Source organism: Anopheles merus, chromosome 2L (assembly GCF_017562075.2).
Source record: "Anopheles merus strain MAF chromosome 2L, AmerM5.1, whole genome shotgun sequence".
In the NCBI taxonomy this organism is placed as follows: domain Eukaryota; kingdom Metazoa; phylum Arthropoda; class Insecta; order Diptera; family Culicidae; genus Anopheles; species Anopheles merus.
This window is the reverse complement of record NC_054083.1, coordinates 3,250,215-3,273,610: the sequence shown is the minus strand read 5'-3', so window position 1 is coordinate 3,273,610 and position 23,396 is coordinate 3,250,215. Positions and strand designations below refer to the sequence as shown.

At 45.0% G+C, this 23,396-nt stretch overlaps 1 long non-coding RNA gene across 1 annotated transcript; it reads right to left on the bottom strand.

Annotated features, from left to right (window-relative positions):
- Positions 1-4,666: 4,666 nt before the first annotated feature.
- LOC121593297 lies at positions 4,667-11,739 on the bottom strand. Its single transcript, XR_006004754.1, has 3 exons — positions 9,739-11,739; positions 4,846-5,102; positions 4,667-4,754 (listed from the first exon to the last, which is right to left on the bottom strand). It is a non-coding gene; the product is annotated as an uncharacterized LOC121593297 (long non-coding RNA).
- Between the last annotated feature and the right edge of the window lie 11,657 nt (positions 11,740-23,396).

Sequence of the window (23,396 nt, the reverse complement as noted above, 5' to 3'; positions counted from 1 at the left end):
TTTCGGCGGATTGTAGGAGGCAGCAGTAAAATCGATGAAGACGCATCTGGTACGGGTCCTCGGGGCATCAACTCTTTCGTTCGAGGACATGACAACGGTTCTTGCAGAAATTGAATGTTGTCTTAACTCTCGCCCTATCACCGCTCTCGCACCAGACCATTTTTTGATCGGTACATACATGAAGGATGTTCCAGACATCATCTCAGCAGACATTCCAGAGAACCGTCTCAACCATTGGCGACAAGTGCAACAACTCAAGCGACGGTTTTGGGATCGTTGGCACAACAAATATCTCCATTCATTACAAAGTAGATCAAAATGGTTCAAGGGCACTAAGCAGAACTTCGAAATAGGAAAGTTAGTTTTGATTAGAGAAGAAAATACTCCACCTTGTAGATGGCCATTGGCACGAATAATTAAATTATACACAGGAAAGGACGGTCATTCAAGAGTAGCTACCGTGATTAACAGTAAAGGTACAACAATAACAAGACCAATAGCTAAATTATGCGTGTTGCCTAAACCAGGTTAAATTGGTTCCAATTTAAGGTGGCAGAATGTTTAGGATTCCAATGCGCCAAAATGTAGGCAATTTGTTGTACACGTGAAGTTAGCCATAAAACCAACAGCAGCGCCATCTTGAAGCGATTAAAGAACTTGTTGCGGTAGCAACGGGTAGGTTTGAGGCGATTTTTAAATTGCAACGGCTGAGTTGAGGATTTTTAAATTGCTACGAAATGTTTCATTTGCCACGGTTAAGTTTGAATGAATTGTGCCACTTTCGAAGCATAGGTTCCCACGAACCGCGAACACTAGCCGAAAGTTTAATGTACAATTTATTTTGGTAACTCCTTTCGGGCAGAAACCCATCTTTTATATAAATTTGTTTTCGGTAGGAACTTAGGACACTGAAGGCCTTTCCTTCGCGTGGCCTGGCCCGAGTTCCGCCGTCAACATTGGTGGCTCCAGAGAGGAAACGAATTCTCATTCGTCAGTACAGATTGAAGCTCCAGTCAGGAGACGAATTCCTTATCATCCAGAGATGAAACGAATTATTATTCGTTGACATTGGTTTAGCACCGGAAAGGATGCGAATTATTATTCGATCCAGTTTGTAAAGAGAGTAACTTTTTACAAGAACGATCCTGTCCACAGAAAAGGCGTTCAATTTCAAGGGTTATGGCAAAAGGAACAAGCGAACTCTACCTGTTGGGATAAATCCTTCAGTTATTAAAAAACTGACCTACGCGCTACCTTGAGCAACAGTAGTTGCATAACAAATTTCGGTTGCTAAAACCAGAGAAGGAAGATCAATCAACTCCAAAATGGGTTTAAAGGGTAAGAAGTACTTCGTTAATAACGAAGCCGGACTCTGCAGACTGTGTACAAAGGCAGATGATTCCGAATCAAAAATGGTCCAGTGTGAAGAGTGTGACCGATGGTTTCACTTGGCTTGTGCTAAGTTTAACACGAAACCAACCAACAGCGAAGAATACATTTGTATTAAATGTAAGGATACTTTTTCGCAAGAAATGTCGCTTCCCAAAGCCCACAATTCTGTGGTATCGGCTTTAATTGAAGCACTGAAGCAAAATCGCATGAACGATAATATGTTCTACAAACGTACAACATTAAGAGAACTTCCATACTTCGATGGAAGAGCAAAAGATTGGCCTAAATTCAAAAAGGCATTTGATGAAACCTCGGAGGAAGCTGGGTTCAGTAATTTAGAAAACTTGAATCGCCTTAAAACATATCTTAAGGGAGACGCAGAAAGAAGCGTAAGATCACTTTTTCTGGATCCCGTAAACGTAAATATGATTATCAAAAGATTGGAGGAATTATACGGAAGACCTGAAATCGTTTATCAGGAGTTACTGAACGATGTTACAAAAATTCGGGTAGAAAATAATAAAATCCCCTTACTAAGCGAAGCGCTTGAAAATCTTGTAACAAACATACAGGTTATAAAAAAGAAAGAATATTTGTACGATCACCGACTTATTGATGATTTGGTTGGAAAAATGCCATTTCACCTTCAAACTAATTGGATTATATACAAAAGTAACATTCAGAAAGACGAGATTGTCACTCTTGCGCATTTATCGGATTGGCTCATTCCAATCGCAAGCACAATACGGCAACTACCGAAACAAAATAATCATTTGGATTATTCAGCAACTTTACATATACCAAGCAAAGGTAATGACACATTCTTTGATCATACGACATTTTGTCATAAAGAATCGTTGAATCCAGAGCCGATAAAAGATAGGTCAGAACAGTCAAATAGCTTATCCAGGTTTATTAATGATAATGCATTAGCAGAAACTAGTTCATCAAGAACAAGCTATCATTCGGAAAACTTAGATTTTCTAGGAGCAATCACTTCCCAAAATAGCATCTGTTTGAACGAAGCAAAGGAAGAAGAGAACGAAATAATAAATAGGTTGCCTCACAAACGTAGACGTTTGAAATCACCGAAAAAGAAGGTCAAAGAGAAGAGGAAAGATGAATCAGTTACAATGTCAACAGAAACAGCATTAGAGTGTGCGGACAGAATAGAAAATCAAATGCAAACCCAAGGCGACAAGACCAAGGAAAATAATGAGAGAACTTTTAAAGTAAATAGAGGTGTGCAAGAAATTGAAAATTTGCTAGAACCCATAAACATTTTTGGTCACAAAAAGGCAATAGAGGTAAAGATTGAAATCTTAGATGAAGGAATATCATTTGATATCAGTAATGAACTACAATCAGTATCAGAAACTTCGATTGGTAAAACATTTATTGATCATGATCATGAGAATATTTTGATGGCTATAGAACAAAATGAATTGAAAATTTTCAATGTGCAGGAAATAACGAAAACAGAATTGGAAAAATCTAATGAAATAAAAGAAGTATCAGAAATCGAAATAAATAATCAGGAGCTAGACAAACATAACGATAAAGCTCAACATTCAAGAAAAGACGTAAATACACTAGACATGACAATGATCACAAGTTTGAACAATTTGAACAAACAAATCTTGCGTGGATTAAAAGTCAAATTAGGTTTTTATGAAAAAGACAATAACAATGCTGGTAGGACTTATCTGAAAATGAAAATATCAACACAAGAACCCGTCAAAGCGAACACGAGATACAACTTAAAGAAATGGTCCTATTATTGGAAGGAGTTTAAAATATTTTTGATTGAAATGCAATCAGTTGCGAAAGTAGTTAACATAAACGAGAGAATGAAAAAATATCTGCCTAAAGAAAGCCAAGAAAAAGAGCATGCATTGAAAATACGAAAGCTAGGTATAAATGAAACTTCCGCAGTAACTGAGGTACAGAACAATCTTTGCAAACAGTTAATTGGTTATTACGTGCACTTAATACTTTGGATTTCGAGCATCCTTGCAACATACGCCACTTTCACCAAAGCACACGGTGAAAACAAACTTCAACTTCCTTACGAGAGAGGAAAACTATTTGCTCATCCGGGGAAGATTCTGGAACCGCGCAGACATCATACGAGGCGAATCGAGACAGACGTTGAATCAAAGGCAAGCATCATATATAAGCATCAGCTGATTAAGATTATAAACAAATTGTTGCATGCATTGCCAAAAAGGGCCACGGTACTTTCACACACTGGCACCAATACAATTAAACAACGTGTACGGACACGTTCAACACCATCAAAAATGTTAGTATATAAGAACCAATTTTGTCAAATAAACGTCAGATCTAATTTAGAAACGGAACGGAAAACGTCTCGATTTTCTTTGAACGTCTTGGCCTTTCCTAGGTTTTTCTTTAGGTCTCATCCGGGTCCCTCTGCCCCCATCCGAAAAGTTATTGAATGAATTGTGCCACTTTCGAAGCATAGGTTCCCACGAACCGCGAACACTAGCCGAAAGTTTAATGTACAATTTATTTTGGTAACTCCTTTCGGGCAGAAACCCATCTTTATATAAACTTGTTTTCGGTTGGAACTTAGGACACTGAAGGCCTTTCCTTCGCGTGGCCTGGCCCGAGTTCCGCCGTCAACAGAACTATTCCACACTTCACAGTAGCGCCATCTACGTGATTAGTTATGCAAATCATAGGGTCAAAGGGTGATGTATTGACTAATAATTAAGAAACATTTGTATGTCAACGGAAAGAGGGTAAAAATAAGTTAGCGTACAAACCCCAAAATGTAAACATCGCTTACGGAGCACAGCACTTTGTAATAAGTACCCCAAGAAATACATTCAGAATTCAGTTAACAGCACAGATTTTGGAGCTTGAATTTAATTCTACATCTTCATATCACCTTGCTAGCAAATCTTGCATAGAGTCCTTGGCGGGTAGCTCTTGCTTGACACTTATTAGCGCTCTCCGGTGTATATGGTAACTGTGCTGATTTTTGCTTCCATAGAAAATTCGCGAGTTTTAACTATCTAATGTGGGGCGCAATCTTGCACACTGACGGCGCCGGAGGAGGAGAAACGGGCGCCCAACCGTGCATGGCTCAGGCGCCCAACGGAAGACATGATTGGGCGTGGGGGGTACGGATGAAACGGACCTCCCGTTCTTTCGTGTATTGTTTACATTCGTTTATCCGTGTATTTCTTTCATTCGGGTTGTATATCAACACAGTGTATTTCAAATTGACCGTTACTTTATTGAAAAATTTAATATTCTAAAAATACACTATTTTTCATACAAATCTAATTAAGCGCACGAAAACGGTTATCACGGAGATTTCTAGCATTCACCTGTAATTAAATTAAAACATAAAACATGAAATAAGTAAAGAAAGTTATTTGCGTTTCATATAAATTGAGCGTTGAGAATACAATACATTACCATTAATTATGAGAAGCCAAAACAACATGTTTGTTTCATTGAACATGTTCAAACAATTTATTGTAGCCGCCTAAACAAACATGCCTCCAGTTGAAATGAAAGTATGACGATGAACGTGCAGAAGTGGCGTCGTCATCGAGGGCCAAGCCAGCTTCATCGTTTTGGCAGCATTCCGTTACCCAGGATTGTCCTTCGTGATGAAGTGTAACTAACCGACCGTACATGGTATGGCATTGATGAGAACGGCTTATCTGAAACTAAAGAAAGAAGAATAATATCAGTCAAGTGCATCGTTCGTGATCGTTTCTTGTATGTATAAAGGAATAAGGGGAACATTTCTACATATTTTTTCATTTGCACACTTCCTACCCGTACCAGTGTAACCGGTGCTAGCGGACCGGAATTTTACAAATGAAATGAAAAATTTTAGCTTTGGTAGCTTTCAGGGGTTAAGATAGGACTTATTTAAGATAAAAAATGTAAAATGGCTGTTGGTTTCATTTTGCAAATTACAAACAGCCATCGCTTTTTTGCTCCTATCATTTATTGTACTTTATTGCCAACCGTTTGACGATTGACGCAGGTGCTAATTTCAAACGTCTTCCGTCTTATTAGGAGGAACAACGCTAACGATATTCCGGAAAATAAATAATGCTGTTGCATCTCGATAGATATAAACAAAGTGCGTTAACAGCAATAACACGATTACACGACGACAATGCGACCATAGCAAACTCTGGTGTCAATCGTCGCGGTCAAGCAACTAAACCCGAGAAAGGCCGGGATAAGCTGTTCCGTTGGAGCAATTTTCTAAAAAGAACAACAAAAAACATATGTCGATGGAGCGCTAATACTCAATTTAGTAAATAAACGAATTAATGAATAATTAGATAAACACATGCATTCATAAGCTATATATAAATGTTACCATCGATTGTTAACAACGATGTTCACAGTGTGCCGAAACTCTCTTCAATTCCCAAACTTGAGATAATTTCCGCCTGGAACAAAATGCTCATCCGGTTGTTGCTCTAACCGCGCAGTTCCCATAAGGCGATCCAAGGTTGTTGTAAACAAAAATAAGGAATGCAGATTTGTGTGTCTTTGGACAGCTTGGAACACTCCTGAAGAATACTGATAACATCGATTATTCATAATGTTAAACGGAAAATTTTATCCGATTATTTATTTAGTTGCGCACGTACGCACTCTTAGCGAAGCCGGACACTTGAAAAAACTTGATGATGCCCTAGCCACACTGAGCATGGACCTCGTAGCTCTACAAGAGATTCGGTGGCTAGGGAACGGTGTGCAGAACAGGCGTGGTAAACATTGCTACGACATTTACTACAGCTGCCACGACCGCCACCGCGTGCTCGGAACGGGTTTCGCCGTAGGTCCCCGGTTGAAACCCGCAATCATGGATTTCAAGGCTATAAACGATAGGCTATGCACCCTGCGCATGCGAGGCAAATTTTTCAATATAAGCCTCATAAACGTTCACGCCCCTACCGAAGAGAAAGAGGAAGAGGAGAAGGACCTGTTTTACGGCCGCCTCGCTAGAACCATAGATGCGTGCCCCAGGCATGATCTCATAATCATCCTGGGGGACTTCAACGCAAAAGTCGGTAGGGAGCCAATGTACCGCCAATACACTGGCTGTCACAGTCTGCATGAGCACAGTAATGATAATGGTAGTAGATTGGTAAAGTTCGCCGCAGCGAACAATCTGGTTGTTTGAAGTACCAAATTTGCGCGCAAGAAAATCCACTAAGATAACATGGGCGCACCCGCGTGGAGAATCCTTCAACCAGATCGACCACGTGTTAATAAGCCGCCGGCGAAAGTCAAGCATGTTAAATGTCAGAACATATCGAGGAGCCAACATCGATTCCGATCACTACTTGGTTGGCTTAGTGATACGTTATAGAATCACCCGCCCCCGCGCCAATGGGGGCGGAGAAAACACGCAGCCTCGGCTCAACACGGACTCTCTAAGGGACATTACTGTCCAACAGGAATTCAAAGCCACTGTAGACGAGTCTCTACTACCAGAAAACAGCTATGAAACTACGAGCGAGAGGTGGAACGCTCTAAAAACAAAAATAATAAACTGTGCAAGAAATATACTCCCACCACGTCGTGGCAACACCAAATCTGGCTGGTTCGACGATGAATGCAGACAAGTGACCGAACGTAAGAATACTGCATACCGAGCAATGCAGCAACGGCATAGAACGCGGGCATGCGCAGAGGAATACTCACGGCTCAGACGCGAAGAGAAACGAGTTCACCGCTCCAAGAAGCATGCTTTGGAAGAGCAAAACATGCGGGAACTCGAGCAAACCAGAGAGGCGTACGGGCCGACACGAAAGTTTTACCTAGCGATAGCAGGTCACCGAAACAACGTTGTACCTAAGGTTACCTGCTGTCGCAACAAGGATGGAGATCTGGTCAGTAACCAGCCAGAGGTCCTCTCGCGGTGGGCTCAGTACTTTGATGAATTACTCAATGACCAGTTGAGGTGCACGACTAGAAAACGAGATTCATCAAATAATTACTGAGGTGTGGGATAGCGAATCGATGCCTTGTGATTGGAATCTCGGTATCATCTACCCCGTATACAAGAAGGGAGACAGGTTGGACTGCAACAACTACAGGGGTATTACGGTTGTAGCATATCTGCTATACAGAACATATTGTAATACACACTATCAGCCATAGACACATTGTAACACACTTTGGAAAGCCAAATCACACCATTGCAACACATCCATTATAAAACACTCAGCAAATCAGATCATACCATACACACCCGGAAGAGCTCAAGCCACACCGTTCATATAAAAACAATTGTGACACACTTAACAGAACCAACCGAAACGTACAACATAAGCAGGAACAGTTTATGCATTATAACCCAAAGCAGGAACATTTTATGCATTATAACCCAAAGCAGGAACAGTATAAGCATTAAACCCAAAACAGGAACTTAGTGACAAGAACCATCATTCTTGTCAACAAAAGACAAACGTAACTAGCTTAGTGAAAACAATAACTTTCTAACATACAACCCGGAACTAAATGTGAGAAACCCTTAACTTCTTTTGAGTATAAATAAAACCAACTCCGATCATGGCAGGTCAGATTCGTTCGGACTGTCAGGATAGGACTATGCCCATCCTACATCTATCGAGTTCTCATTTAAAGAGTTTAGATATGTCCCCCTGCCCAAGGTAAGGCCTCTAAACTCCAACGTTTCCAGTAAGGGAAACCTCCTAAAGGTTTCTATGATCACCTGGACGATCAAGTGTCGAACGTCCGCTTCGAAACAGTATCCACCTCAGTTCTACTTAATTCGGCAAACGATGACGAAGGCCACCCTGACCAACGCGAGTTCAAAGTTACTACATAGCAACCGTCCCAAAATCGAATATACCGTGACTATCCCAAAACATACCACATGGCAACCGTAACAGTCATCAAACACATTACACGGTGTTGAATACCGCATATAAAATATTCTCCCTGATCCTCCAGGATCGCCTTGTCCTGCACGTCGAAGAGATAGTTGGAAACTATCAAAGAGGATTCCGAAACGAAAAATCAACCACTGATCAGATCTTCACCATGCAGGAGATCTTGGAGAAGATGGCTGAATACAGAAACGACACATACCAACCTCTTCATAGACTTTAAAGCCGAGTATGATAGCATAGCCAGGGTAAAACTGTACGACGCTATGAGCTCATTTGGAACCCCGGCCAAACTGATAAGGCTAGTTAGAATGACTATGACCAACGTCACTTGCCAGGTGAGGGTGGATGGAAAACTCTCAGGACCTTTTGCTACCACCAAGGGTCTGCGCCAGGGGGACGGGCTTGCCTGTCTCCTATTCAACTTGGCGCTAGAGAGGGCCATCCGCGACTCGAGGGTGGAGACTACGGGAACCATTTTCTATAAGTCAACCCAGATCCTGGCATACGCTGATGATATAGATATCATTGGTCTGCGGCTCTCCTAAGTAGCAGAAGCCTACCAAGGGATCGAGCAGGCGGCAGAGAACCTCGGATTTCAGATAAACGAGGCAAAGACCAAACTGATGGTGGCAACATCAGCGGACCTACCAATAAATAATCCGAATCTACGTAGGCGTGATGTACAGATAGGTGAACGCACGTTTGAAGTCGTCCCAGAATTCTCCTATCTTGGGTCAAAGGTCAGCAACGACAATAGCATGGAAGCTGAGTTGCGCGCAAGGATGCTGGCTGCCAACCGGTCATTCTACAGCCTGAAAAAGCAGTTCACCTCAAATAACCTGTCGCGACGGAAGCTGGGACTATAAAGTACCTATATAGTACCAGTACTCACATACGCCTCAGAGACATGGACACTGTCCAAATCTGACGAAACCCTCTTAGCCGCGTTCGAGAGGAAGATGCTCAGAAGGATACTTGGCCCCGTATGTGTGGAAGGACAATGGAGGAGCCGATATAATGACGAGCTATACGAGATGTACGGCGTCCTCACTGTTGTACAGCTCTGTTGTACATAACTTGTTGTATCAAGCTCGCCAGGCTTCGTTGGGCTGGCCATGTTGTACGCATGGAAACGGACGACCCAGCCCGTAAAGTCTTTTTAGGCCGTCCACAAGAACAGAGGAGTCGTGGTAGGCCCAAATTGAGGTGGCAAGATGGCGTGGAGGCGTCCGCCATTAAGGCCGGGATAACGGACTGGCAGACGAAGGCGCGAGACCGTGAGCGGCTTCGGACACTCCTGAGGCACGCCAAGACCGCAAAGCAGTTGTAGCGCCGGATAAGTAAGTAAGTAAGTATTTAATTGAATGAAATGCGTAATGAAAAATTACAAATACAACAACTTTAATTAACATACCTTCCTGCGGAGGCAAATAGCTGCACGTATCTAACCTCCATCTATCGTTTTCTCCTGGTAAACGATAAGGACACCCAAAAATATGGAAAATTATATAGGTACAACCGAACACTAGACGGATACGTTTACATATTTCTAATTTATAACACTTTAGCACACATTTTTGCTTCACACTAAGCACAACAAACTAACATAGGAAGCTTCAACCATCGGTCATTACTTTTAAGTTCACATTACAAACTTTAACACTGAAAATATGCAACTAAAATATATGTTTATCACAAAGACGCTTCTGTTGCAAACTCTTTCACTTTGTAAACATAACCCCGATCCATCTTCGCTGCCTAAAATTACACACACACATCCACACACTGTACGTCGTCACATGCCGTTTGGTGCTGTTGCACGCACACAGTTGCAGTTCATCAGCGCTCGTCCGTGTTTCTTCCTGCTCTTCCATGCGTTTCAACACCCCTCGCCCTAGTATGAAACGTCAATTGGCTGCCGGGTATTGTCTTAGGATACAAAATAACTTCCTAGAACAGTGTGCTGCGACGGTTTCGATTGTATAAGTATGCTTGAGTGTTCCTCGCAAATAACGAATTGCGTGTCAAATCAGGGTGCAAAGACTTTCCCAGGATAGTGACCGATTGGTGTTCGATTGTTTTCGGTTGTGTTCGATCGTGTTGAACTTGTTCGAGCGTGCGCGTGTGTTCAGGTGAGCAAAGACCTTCAGACAATTAGACTATGGTGATGGGCTCCTGAAATCAGCTAACAATTGCAATTGTGTTTGGAGAATAGCAAAAAAGACATTGGTACCTGTTGCGACGAGTCTGGCAACTGTCCGATGTAAAGTAATAATAACGCGTATTGATGACTGCCCGGTGTAAAATATGCCACACGCATACTTGATAACACACGGATAAGGCGAACGGAAAGGATCAGGCGGGTGTACGGAAAGAAATAGAGTGCGGCGGCTCTTTTCTATTCTAACCGTACGACTAGGCAGAAGTTTTTATACTGTACACCACCGTAAGTTAAGCTTTCGGCAATAAAAATATTGTAAATAGATCTGGAAAGCCGTCGCGTTCGTGTTGACTGTTGCTCAACGCAACATTGTAAAAAAAAAACTTCTGGTATAACCAGAGAAGTGTTAACCACTGGTAAATATTGTTTCAAACGAACTCTATTGTGAATTAAAATGTCACAACCGGCAAGTGTACCGCGCGAAGAGCAGATTCCCCGTATTGAAATTGAAGTGACGGGTCGGTCACCCGACGGCGGCGAACAACGGGTAGACAGCTGCTTCGTAAACGAGTCTAACCCGCTTGCGAACTCTACAGCTACGTTGGAGGATTCACCGCATCTCCGCACGCTCCGCAACGACCGCTCGACAGAATCAGTGTTCCTCAACCAGACGAGGTTAGGTTTCACGCGTGTGTTCCACCAATAGCATCGAGTGCCCACCAAACGAGCGTTGTATGTCCTGCAAATCATTACACGCCTGTGAATTCTAACGCTACGTTGGAGGAATCTCCACATTTCCACGTGTCCCACATCGACCGCCCGACTGATGCAGCGAGCAGTGTTCCTCAACCAGACGAAGTTGGGATTCACGCGCGTGTTTCAAACACAGTTTTGAGTGCCCGTCAAATGAGGGGGTAAGGGCTGCAAGTGCTTGCACGACGTGCACAAATCATCCGGAAAATGTGGCGTCAAGTGTTACCCGACCAGGTGATTTAAACCCTTTGGAGCCACCTGCGTTAAACACAACCTTTCGAAATGACGAAGCAGTCAGTGCTCGCCAACCCGGCTTAACGCGGCTTGCTCAACAACACGCACCACTAACAACGAATAGCGCTTCTCAACCTGACGAAATGAGCTTTATTAACCTACGTAAGCCGCCTGCAAATTACAATACCTCTCGGACATGTAAGGTAATATGTTACCGGAGGCATATGCTAATTCAACAATGGAAGTTAGGCTTACTTACTTACTTATCCGGCGCTACAACCGCTTTGCGGTCTTGGCCTGCCTCAGGAGTGTCCGAAACCGCTCACGGTCTCGCGCCTTCGTCTGCCAGTCCGTTATCCCGGCCTTAATGGCGGACGCCTCCACGCCATCTTGCCACCTCAATTTGGGCCTACCACGCCTCCTCTGTCCTTGTGGACGGCCTAAAAAGACTTTACGGGCTGGGTCGTCCGTTTCCATGCGTACAACATGGCCAGCCCAACGAAGCCTGGCGAGCTTGATACAACAAGTTATGTACAACAGAGCTGTACAACAGTGAGGACGCCGTACATCTCGTATAGCTCGTCATTATATCGGCTCCTCCATTGTCCTTCCACACATACGGGGCCAAGTATCCTTCTGAGCATCTTCCTCTCGAACGCGGCTAAGAGGGTTTCGTCAGATTTGGACAGTGTCCATGTCTCTGAGGCGTATGTGAGTACTGGTACTATATAGGTACTTTATAGTCCCAGCTTCCGTCGCGACAGGTTATTTGAGGTGAACTGCTTTTTCAGGCTGTAGAATGACCGGTTGGCAGCCAGCATCCTTGCGCGCAACTCAGCTTCCATGCTATTGTCGTTGCTGACCTTTGACCCAAGATAGGAGAATTCTGGGACGACTTCAAACGTGCGTTCACCTATCTGTACATCACGCCTACGTAGATTCGGATTATTTATTGGTAGGTCCGCTGATGTTGCCACCATCAGTTTGGTCTTTGCCTCGTTTATCTGAAATCCGAGGTTCTCTGCCGCCTGCTCGATCCCTTGGTAGGCTTCTGCTACTTAGGAGAGCCGCAGACCAATGATATCTATATCATCAGCGTATGCCAGGATCTGGGTTGACTTATAGAAAATGGTTCCCGTAGTCTCCACCCTCGAGTCGCGGATGGCCCTCTCTAGCGCCAAGTTGAATAGGAGACCGCCCGACTGATGCAGCGAGCAGTGTTCCTCAACCAGACGAAGTTGGGATTCACGCGCGTGTTTCAAACACAGTTTTGAGTGCCCGTCAAATGAGGGGGTAAGGGCTGCAAGTGCTTGCACGACGTGCACAAATCATCCGGAAAATGTGGCGTCAAGTGTTACCCGACCAGGTGATTTAAACCCTTTGGAGCCACCTGCGTTAAACACAACCTTTCGAAATGACGAAGCAGTCAGTGCTCGCCAACCCGGCTTAACGCGGCTTGCTCAACAACACGCACCACTAACAACGAATAGCGCTTCTCAACCTGACGAAATGAGCTTTATTAACCTACGTAAGCCGCCTGCAAATTACAATACCTCTCGGACATGTAAGGTAATATGTTACCGGAGGCATATGCTAATTCAACAATGGAAGTTAGGCTTACTTACTTACTTATCCGGCGCTACAACCGCTTTGCGGTCTTGGCCTGCCTCAGGAGTGTCCGAAACCGCTCACGGTCTCGCGCCTTCGTCTGCCAGTCCGTTATCCCGGCCTTAATGGCGGACGCCTCCACGCCATCTTGCCACCTCAATTTGGGCCTACCACGCCTCCTCTGTCCTTGTGGACGGCCTAAAAAGACTTTACGGGCTGGGTCGTCCGTTTCCATGCGTACAACATGTTCAGCCCACCGGAGCCTAGCGAGCTTAATACGCTGTACGACAGTGAGGTCGCCGTACATCTCGTATAGCTCGTCATTATATCGGCTCCTCCATTGTCCTTCCACACATACGGGGCCAAGTATCCTTCTGAGCATCTTCCTCTCGAACGCAGCTAAGAGGGCTTCGTCAGATTTGGACAGTGTCCATGTCTCAGAGGCGTTTGTGAGTACTGGTACTATATAGGTACTATATAATCCCAGCTTCGTCCGTCGCGACAGGTTCTTTGAGGTGAACTGCTTTTTCAGGCTGTAGAATGACCGGTTGGCAGCCAGCATTCTTTCGCGCAACTCAGCTTCCATACTGTTGTCGTTGCTGACCTTTGACCCAAGATAGGAGAATTCTGGGACGACTTCAAACGTGCGTTCACCTATCTGTACATCACGCCTACGTAGATTCGGATTATTTATTGGTAGGTCCGCTGATGTTGCCACCATCAGTTTGGTCTTTGCCTCGTTTATCTGCAATCCGAGGTTCTCTGCCGCCTGCTCGATCCCTTGGTAGGCTTCTGCTACATAGGAGAGCCGCAGACCAATGATGTCTATATCATCAGCGTATGCCAGGATCTGGGTTGACTTTTAGAAGATGGTTCCCGTAGTCTCCACCCTCGAGTCGCGGATGGCCCTCTCTAGCGCCAAGTTGAATAGGAGACAGGCAAGCCCGTCCCCCTGGCGCAGACCCTTGGTGGTAGCAAAAGGTCCTGAGAGTTTTCCATCCACCCTCACCTGGCAAGTGACGTTGGTCATAGTCATTCTAACTAGCCTTATCAGTTTGGCCGGGATTCCAAAGTTAGGCTACACAACCCGTATTTGCGACACGCATACCGTCCGGAACAAGTAGCTCGGCCAGTTGTTGTTAGGTTCCAGGAGCCACGTGTAATGCATGCGAATTATCCGGATGGGTTTGCATCGAATACCGATCAGCATAATGAGCAAATGTACTCGTGCTCACGAGCTCCTCGTGGCGGCTATCAGAATCAAACGGCGTCGGGAAATTATCGCTCGAGTGAAGTAATGTTTACGGGTCAAACCGCCGGGCATCCTGAACAACGTTTGCAATTGATGCAACAAGGGTATCAGTCAGCATCGAGCACTCTTCTACCCGATGGTATTAATTCGGGAAACAGCAGCAGCTACCCTTGTGCAGCATCTACCCTTGTGCAGCAGCTACCCTTCGGACGGACGTTACGTTGAATGCTGATCCTCGTGCACAGGCCTACACTCGGAACGCGTGCACCAGTAATGGAGCGTTAAACGCTCAGCAACCGAGTGAGTATCCTATGTATTCAAACCTAAGTGCGCGTGGCGCATATGAACCGCGTTTATTTTTAGACCAGCGTGATGTGCATATGGATCCTTCAGCGAGTAATCTACAGAACGAGCTGCGACGAATCGTCGAAAGATGCGAAGAGTTTCGAATTGAACAGAGACTGTTGCTGGAGGAACAGTGCGAGCGTTTTCGGCAAGAAGAAAGGCGTCGTTTTCTTCAAACGCATCACCCGAGGCCCGTATCGGGCTCGCAGAGTGATACTCGGCTCGACAAGGAACATATGCATCCATGATACGGCTTGAGTGGTCAACAAGTCATTAATCAAAGCCAGGTGTCTGCGCACCACTGCACCAGCCGGGAATTGCCTTGCATCTCCGGCAACCCTAAAGAGTGGTCAGTATTCATCACCAGCTATGACTATTCGAACCGCATGTGCAGTGACGAGGAGAATATGTTGCGTCTTCAACGTTGTTTAAAGGTCAAGGCATTTGATGCTGTCCGGAGTTGCCTCTATCATCCATCGAGAGTTCCTGAAGCCATCGAGATACTTCGTGAACGCTATGGACGTCCATCGCTCATAATGAAGGCTCTCATGAGTAATATTCGTGCGATGCCAGCTCCGAAGGCGAACGATTTCGAATCGCTTGCAGATTATGGATACGCAGTGCGGACCCTGTGCGCAGCAATGGGTGCTTCTGGACTGGTGGAGTATCTCAATGGCGACGCTTTACTAGATGAGATAATGGGTTAACTATCTGCTAACGTGAAGCTAACTTGGTTTTACCAGTGTGAAGCCTTGGGAGAACCAATCCTGAGTTTAATTAGTGGATGAAGAAACTTACCAAGGCAGCCTGCAAGGGAGTTAAACCTGGTCACAACATGCCAAATACAATTATCGTAACAGCTACGAAGGGCACCAGAAAAGCAGTACCGATCGTCAGAATAATCGCAAGTATGAACAATGTAGCGCTCATATAACAAATAATGATTCCAAAGAAGCGGGCGTAGGTGAGACCTTTACAGAAAATTGTCGAGGATGTGAAGGGAGCTGTCCGTAACTAGAGAAGTGTGCTAACGTTTTGAAGATGTCTGTCAACTCAAGGTGGAATCTGATAAAATCCCACCGAATCTGCCGTATCTGCCTTCCGCAACATAGTCATCACTGCCAGGTGAAAACATTTTGCGGAATCAACCAATGCTCGAGACGCCACAACTCGCTTCTACACTGGACACCGCAGACTACAGCAACACCATTAAGCAAGGTAATTAATCGCCCTAACTATCTTACCACACACCCTAATTCACAAGACCAAGAAGAAATTCAGACGTCACACGACGAGATAGATCATCCTGTATCACGTCAAGCAGAAACCTGTAATACTCACTCAGGTTCACACGAAGTCGTACTGTTTAGGTACGTTCCCGTGGTTCACCATGGTAGAGGGAAAACTATACAAGTGATTGCCTTAATAAAAAAATATAAACGAAAACGAAATAAAAACGAACCAGCAGCATCCAAAACTCGCCTCGGCTGGGTTGTGTATGGACTAAGCTGTGCCGGTGCAGCATCTTAGTTGCCACTAGCAGAAATGGTCCGGAGTTTATGAATATCTACGTTTGCTCATGTTATGGCGACTTGGATGAGACTCTTAAAAATTACTTTGCACTGGACTCGCTCGGAATATACCACTCACCTAAACATGTTAGATCTACTGAGGAAGAACGTGCTTTAAAAATTCTCCAGAAAAATGTGTACTTACGATACACTCGCTTTGAAACCGGCCTTTTATGGAAGTATGATGATATTAACCTACCAGAAAGTAAAAATATGGCTATAAAACGGCATACCTGACGGTCTGGTGAAAAAGTTGAGGCGAAACCCACAACTAGCCACTGCAATGACGACAAATTTTCGAACGTACAGAAGGAATATTTGAGGAAGCTAACTGCCGACGAGACCTTAGAGAGGCATCCAAATGATTGGTATTTACCAATTTTCCCTGTGGTGAACCCTAATAAACCAGGAAAACAACATATCGTATTCGACGCTGCTGCAAAGTCAAACGGGGTGAGCCTAAACTCGTTCCTTGTCTCAGGCCTTGACTTGTTAGTTGAACAAATGAAGCAACAGGACCAGCGTAGCCAGATAATATTCTGGAACGATGGTGATCCTGACGACCCTCCGCAACAGTACGTTCTAACAGTAATGAGCTTTAGTGCGGTGTGCTCCCCCAGCACAGCTCACTATGTTAAAAATTTAAATGCTGAGCGATTCGAGCACCAATATCCCAGAGCAGTGGAATGTATTAAGAATCAGCACTATGTTGACGATATGCTCGCTAGCGTTGAAACCGATGAAGAAGCCATCAGATTGACCAGAGAGGTACATTTCATACACTCACAAGGAGGATTTAATATAAGAAACTGGGTGACTAATTCTTACAACGTAAAGAATGCATTACTAAATGGCGATTTTGTAAACAAACACGTCACAATAGGAACCGAGGCAACCACAGAGAAGGTTCTAGGAATGTGGTGGAACACCGCAAAGGATACATTCGTCTTCAACATCTCAACCCGGCAAGACTTTACGTCCTTGATTGAAAAGAAAACCCCTACAAAAAGAGAAGTTCTCAAGGTCCTCATGTCGATATACGACCCACTCGGATTGATAGGTAATTTTTTTATGTATCTAAAGGTCCTTCTGCAAGAAATTTGGCGTGAAGGGAGTTCCTGGGATGAAGTAATATCAACAAGATTAGCTGAGAAGTGACAGTACTGGCTATCGGTTCTTCCTGCAGTTCAAGACATAAGTATCCCAAGATGTTATCGGTCATCCACCTCAGCTAGTAGTAGCAACGAAAATGATCTTCATGTGTTTTGTGATGCTAGCGAAACAGGCATGGCTGCGGTGGCGTTTTAAAATTTAAAAAAAAATCAATAAATTCAAATAAAGAAGTGAGCGAGCAAAGTATAAATATGGCTGACCTATAACACTTGACATCTCGCTAATGTCAACAAGGTTTGTTTACTATATTTCACGTGGTGAAGCTGCGCGACATTCTAACCTTTGCTGCTCAATGGGATAAGGTATCAATGCGATCATATTTACTGCCCTCACTATTTCTTTTTCCTTGCCTGTTCGTAGTGTAACTACTCTAACTACACCGTCTTTACCCGGATGTAAAGCAGTTTTACGCCCTTTCGGCCAAACGGTAGGTGGAACGTTTTCTTCCTTCACTATAACCAGCTGATTTTTTCCAGTTTGACCGGCGCATTGTTGGCGTGCTTGCTCTGGCTTGCAGCTGCTGCAAATATTCCGGGTACCAACGGGACCAAATTCCTTGTAAATGCTTCTGTACTAATTGGTACTCTTTTACACGATTAGAAGAAAGCTTATTTAAATCAACCTCCGGTACTGCCTGGATACTACAACCTATCAGAAAATGAGCCGAGGTTAATACTTCCAAATCGGTTGGTTCGTCGGATAACGGTGTAGCATATCTGCTAAACAAAACTTATTGTAAACCACACCATCAGCTATAGACCCATTGTAACACACTTCGGAAAGCCAAATCACACTATTGCAACACATTCATTATATTACATCAGCAAATCAATCCACACCATAGCAACATACCTAGACCATACCGTCCATAGAAAAAACCATTGAGACACATTTATCGAAAACAACCGAAACGCGTAACATAAGCAATTCAAGCGTTACTGCGGCAAAGTGGACAAACAGAGAACGCATAGCAACTTATTGCTAAAAGCGCAGTGTAGGCAAAGATCGACGAACGCACTCGTTCTTTGGCTAGAAAAGTTGAAACTTTCCAGAACCTTTGTAAAAACACTAAAAGCGCAGCATAGGCACAAATGGACAGACACCTCACTCCAATACAATGTATGAATTGTACCTCATATCAATAACCTTTAATTAGGACAAAAACACATTCCAAAACCAAATGTACGAGACCCATTGAGTATAAATAAAACCAATTCCGACCATGGCAAGTCAGATTCGTTCGGACTGCCAAGATAGGACGTTACGCTTCCTAATACTACGCTTTCCAACTTATTTCAAGAGTTAAGTTATGTCCCTCTACCCAAGGTAAGGCTTCTAAACTCCAACGTTTCCAGTAAGGGAAACCTCCTAAAGGTTTCTATGATCGCCTGGACGATCAAGTGTTAAAAAGTCCGCTTAGAACAAAGTATTATTCCACCTCGGCTCAAGTCAGTAAAAACTGACCTACCGCGACGTTGATCGATGTACAGTATGTACCGTATGTACGCTTATCACAGTACATGGCGAACGTAACTAGCTCCGAACTTACTACAACGGTACCAACGGGCGAGAGTTTAAACATTGCTCAACTTGAACTAAAAGGGTAAGCATATGCTCCTGTGTAATGCTATTAACTCCTATTGTTTTTTGAAGGTGCTTTTTGGCCGATTTTACCACCGCTTCCCAAAGCCCGCCGAAATGAGGTGCACGCGGAGGGATAAATTTCCACGCCATCTCATTTTCGGCGCACCAATCAAAAATCCCTCTCCTATCAGCCTCATCGATTTTCAGCATCTCATAGATACGATGCAATTCATGCGCTGCCCCCTTGAATATTGTTGCATTATCTGAGTGCAATTCCGCAACCTTCCCTCTCCGCGCGACAAAACGACGTAACGCTGCCAAAAATGCAGTCGATGTGAGATCACTCACCAGTTCGATATGAACTGCCCTGGTCGCGAAACAGACGAATATTGTGATATACGCCTTGGTGGGACTGCGATTGCGGATGGTGGACTTCAACAAGAACGGACCGCAATAATCCACTCCACTCACCGCAAACGGTCTCGTTGGTGTTACCCGTAAGTCAGGCAAATCCGCTACAGCCTGTTTCACCAACGTCGGTTTGTGTTTCTAAAGCAAGTGTTGCACTGATAATATACACGCTTTACCATATTTCGGCCTCCAATCAACCAAAACTTTTGCCGCAGTATGGTTAGCATTGCTTGTGGTCCGGCGTGCATCTCCTGCAGATGGACCCTTTCTGCCAATAGCACTGACAGACGATGTGATGCTGCAAGGACTGTCGGATGCTTCGTTGCCTCCGGGATGTTGGCATTATCTAGCCGGCCACTGACACGTAACACACCCTGTGCGTCGATGTATGGGGACAACCACTTCAGCTTCGATCTCGCACTAACCTGTTCCCCTCGTTGTAGATCGACCAGCTCTTCCGCGAACGACTCCTGTTGTGCTAGCTGGCACAAACGCAGCTCGGCTTGCTGTAGCTCCTCTGCTGTAAGCGGTGGAACGGAGTGGAGGAACGTCTGGATGTCCGCCATTGTCTTAACGCGCTTGCACGATGATGCCTTGCTTGCCCTAAGCGTTGCGATAAACCGCATGCAGAAAGCCACGACTCTCCTTAACTTGCCATACTTAGAGTATCTGGCGAACAGCATGTTGCTAAAATCACACATCGTAGATGTAGTGACAATGTGTGAGACTGCCAGTCGCTCTTCGATGTCAGCCTCGCTTTCCTTCATCGCCGGTTGATCACGGGGCCACTTCTCTTGTCCGTAGGGCAACCAACTCGGCCCATGCCACCAACATGTACATTGCAGCAATTATTCCGGACTCAGCCCGCGCGAGATGTCATCCGCCGGGTTATCGACTCCAGGAACATGACGCCAACTGGAGATACGCGTTTCTTCCTGAATTTGTGCCACTCTGTTGGCCACAAATGGTTTCCAGCGACGCGGTGATGAGTTCAGCCAGTGCATTACTGTCATCGAATCTGTCCAACAGATAGCCGTAGCTGACTCCTTGAGTGCAAAAACCACCTTCTGAAAAAGGTGCACTGCTAGCCGTGCTGCACACAGCTCCTACTGGGCGATTGAGTTTGTGTTTGCTAACGCTACCACCTTGGACTTGGCAGCTAGTAATCTGACCAGGATGCCTCTTGCGGATACTGCTCGTACATAGCAGCATGCTCCATATGCTCCTTGTGAAGCATCAGCGAATACATGTACCTGCAGGTCGTCTATGCCTGATTGTGAAACAAAGCGAGGCACTCGTGATTCGCGTAGCGAGTACAGTGTATTGTGCAGCTTTCTCCATTCCTCTTGCAGGTTAATTGGAAGTGCTCGATCCCAATCTAGCGTTTTACCGTGTTGCTTCAACCCCCATAATCGCTGCAGAAACATTTTGGCAAGTATTACCGTTGGCCCTAGTAGGCCCAGGGGATCGAAAATTATGGCCGTGTAAGAAAAGACCAAACTTCGCGTAATTTCTTGAGCGGGTGGTGGAAGGTCGACTCTGAACCGTAGCATGTTCCCAAACGGTTGTATACGGTTCCCAAACCAAGCCCAATGTTTAAATCGCTTGATCTACTTGCCAGTCTAGAACTGATTTGATCGCTAGATCGTCGCTCGGAACTCCTTCAAGCGCTTCGGAGACGTTAGATGCCCACTTCTTCAAGAGGAAACCTGCCGATTCAAGCATTTGCGAAATTTGCGTTCGCATTCCAACGGCCTTTACTACATTGTCTGGTCCAGTCAACAAATCGTCCACGTAAAAATCATGTAGCACTGGGTCGACTGCCAAAGGGTATTCTTGTTTGGGGTCGTGCGCAATTTGTTGTAGCGTTCGAGTGGCTATAAATGATGCTGTTGCGGTATCGTAGGTCACCGTTTGCAACTCAAACGTGTAAATGTGATCCGAGGGACATTCACGGTAACGTATGCGCAACAGATTTCGATCGTTTTCACAATGACGAATCTGCCGGTACATTTTCTCTACGTCTGCCACTATTGCGACAGCGTGTTTTCGAAAGCGTAGGATGATTGTAAGCAGATTATCCTGCACTGTTGGACCAATCAGTAGAGTGTCGTTTAGCGAGTAGCCAGATGTTGTTTTGCAGGATGCAACAAAAACAACACGCACCTTGATTGTTGTACTAGTCTCTTTGACTATCGCATGATGAGGAATGTAGCAATGTGGTTTGTTGTCATCAACGGGTTCAGTGAGTTTGACCATGTGTCCCAACGACTCATACTCTCTCATAAATTTAATATATTCCTTTTCCCTTTCAGGGTTGGCCTTCAGTCGACGTTCTACACCCAGTAGACGACGATCTGCTATCTCTCTTGACAAACCCAGCGTTCTTTCTGGTTTGGGGCTTCGCGGCAAGGACACAATATAGCGACCTTGTGCATTACGGCTCGTGGTAGCTACGTAATGTTTTTCGCACATGTCCTCCTCAATTGACAAGGCAGGACCCTCCATAATACTTTCAACCTCCCAAAACCGCTGGAGCAAACGTTCGATGGCACCTTCGTTGGCGGCTGTGTGACACAATCGTAGATTGGGGCCAGCAAGTTGAGAAGTATTCCCCGCCCATCCAAACGCAGTTTCTATCAGCCATGGCCTTCCGTTACCCAATAACTGTTTCCTTCCAGTTTGAATCTCCCAGAACATGTTTCCACTGATTACAACATCGACCTTTCCCGGAACGTGGAAAGACGAGTCTGCCAACTGCACGTTCGGGATGTTCCATTTCGCAATGTTTAAGGGAATGGTTGGAATTTCAGCCGACGGAGTCTTGAGCACTAAAAATTCCATTGACGAATGGAAGTCTTCTCCTAGCAATCGAACGGTCGCTGTGATGGAACCCTTCACGTGATGTTTGATTTGCCCTATACCCGATACAGCAATGCTTACTTTGGAAAGCGGTGTCAACAGTCGATGGGCCATAGATTCGAAGATAAAGTTGCAAATCAATCCGGAATCTAACAGTGCTCGTGCTGTATGTTTATTGCCATGATCATCTACCAGTTGTAGTTGGACTGTTTCTAGCAAAACCACTTCATCATCCAACTGCGCAGCCATTGTGACAATTGGCGTTACGTGCAGTAAGGAGTTATGGCGTGCGTTGCACATAGTGCATTTAAACGCGGAACGACAATCCCTCACATGATAACTGCGATTGAGGCAGTTCCAACACTGTCGCTCACGGGTGACTACTTGGATTGCGAAGGGCTGTACGTCCCTTCGCAAGAATGCAGGACAATTGCGCAGACTGTGAAACTCTGCACAACCCAAAACACACTGTTGAGCTGAAACATTCGGCGAAGCTCTCCTTGCAGTTGCAGCATTGCCCACAATTCTCGGCCTATGGTCGGATACCCTTCTGTTGCCGGCCACCATTCTCAAACTGCCGTCACCGTTATTTGAAAACTCGAGCGATGATTTTAGTATTCGTACACGATCTTGTAAAAAGTCTACTAATTCCTTGTACTTATCTTTTTTATGTTGCGCTGAGTGATTCTCCCATGCCAGAATGGTCGACGAATCCAGCTTCATCAGAAGCAGGTTGGCGAGTGGCGTGTCCCAGGTGTCCACCGGTTCGTCGAGCTTCTTCAGCCCGTTCACATGCGTTCACAGCTCACTGCCGGCAGGTGATGAATTTACCGTAAGTACTCCCGGATCAGCCTACGCGGATTGTCGTACCGCTTCAGCAAGACAGCCAACATCACCTCGTAATTGTCTGCTGTCAACGTGGTGTGCTCGAAAAGCAAATCAACCTCGCCCTTCAAGGAGGACAGCAGCTAGTGCAGCTTCATTATCTTCGGTATCTCACTGGCCCTGTCGATCATCGCCACAAATCGGTCGCGGAACGTTAACCACTTGGTGGAATAGCCATCGAACGTAGGCAATTTCAAAATTCACTGCACCTGATCGTCCCGAACTATTGAGTG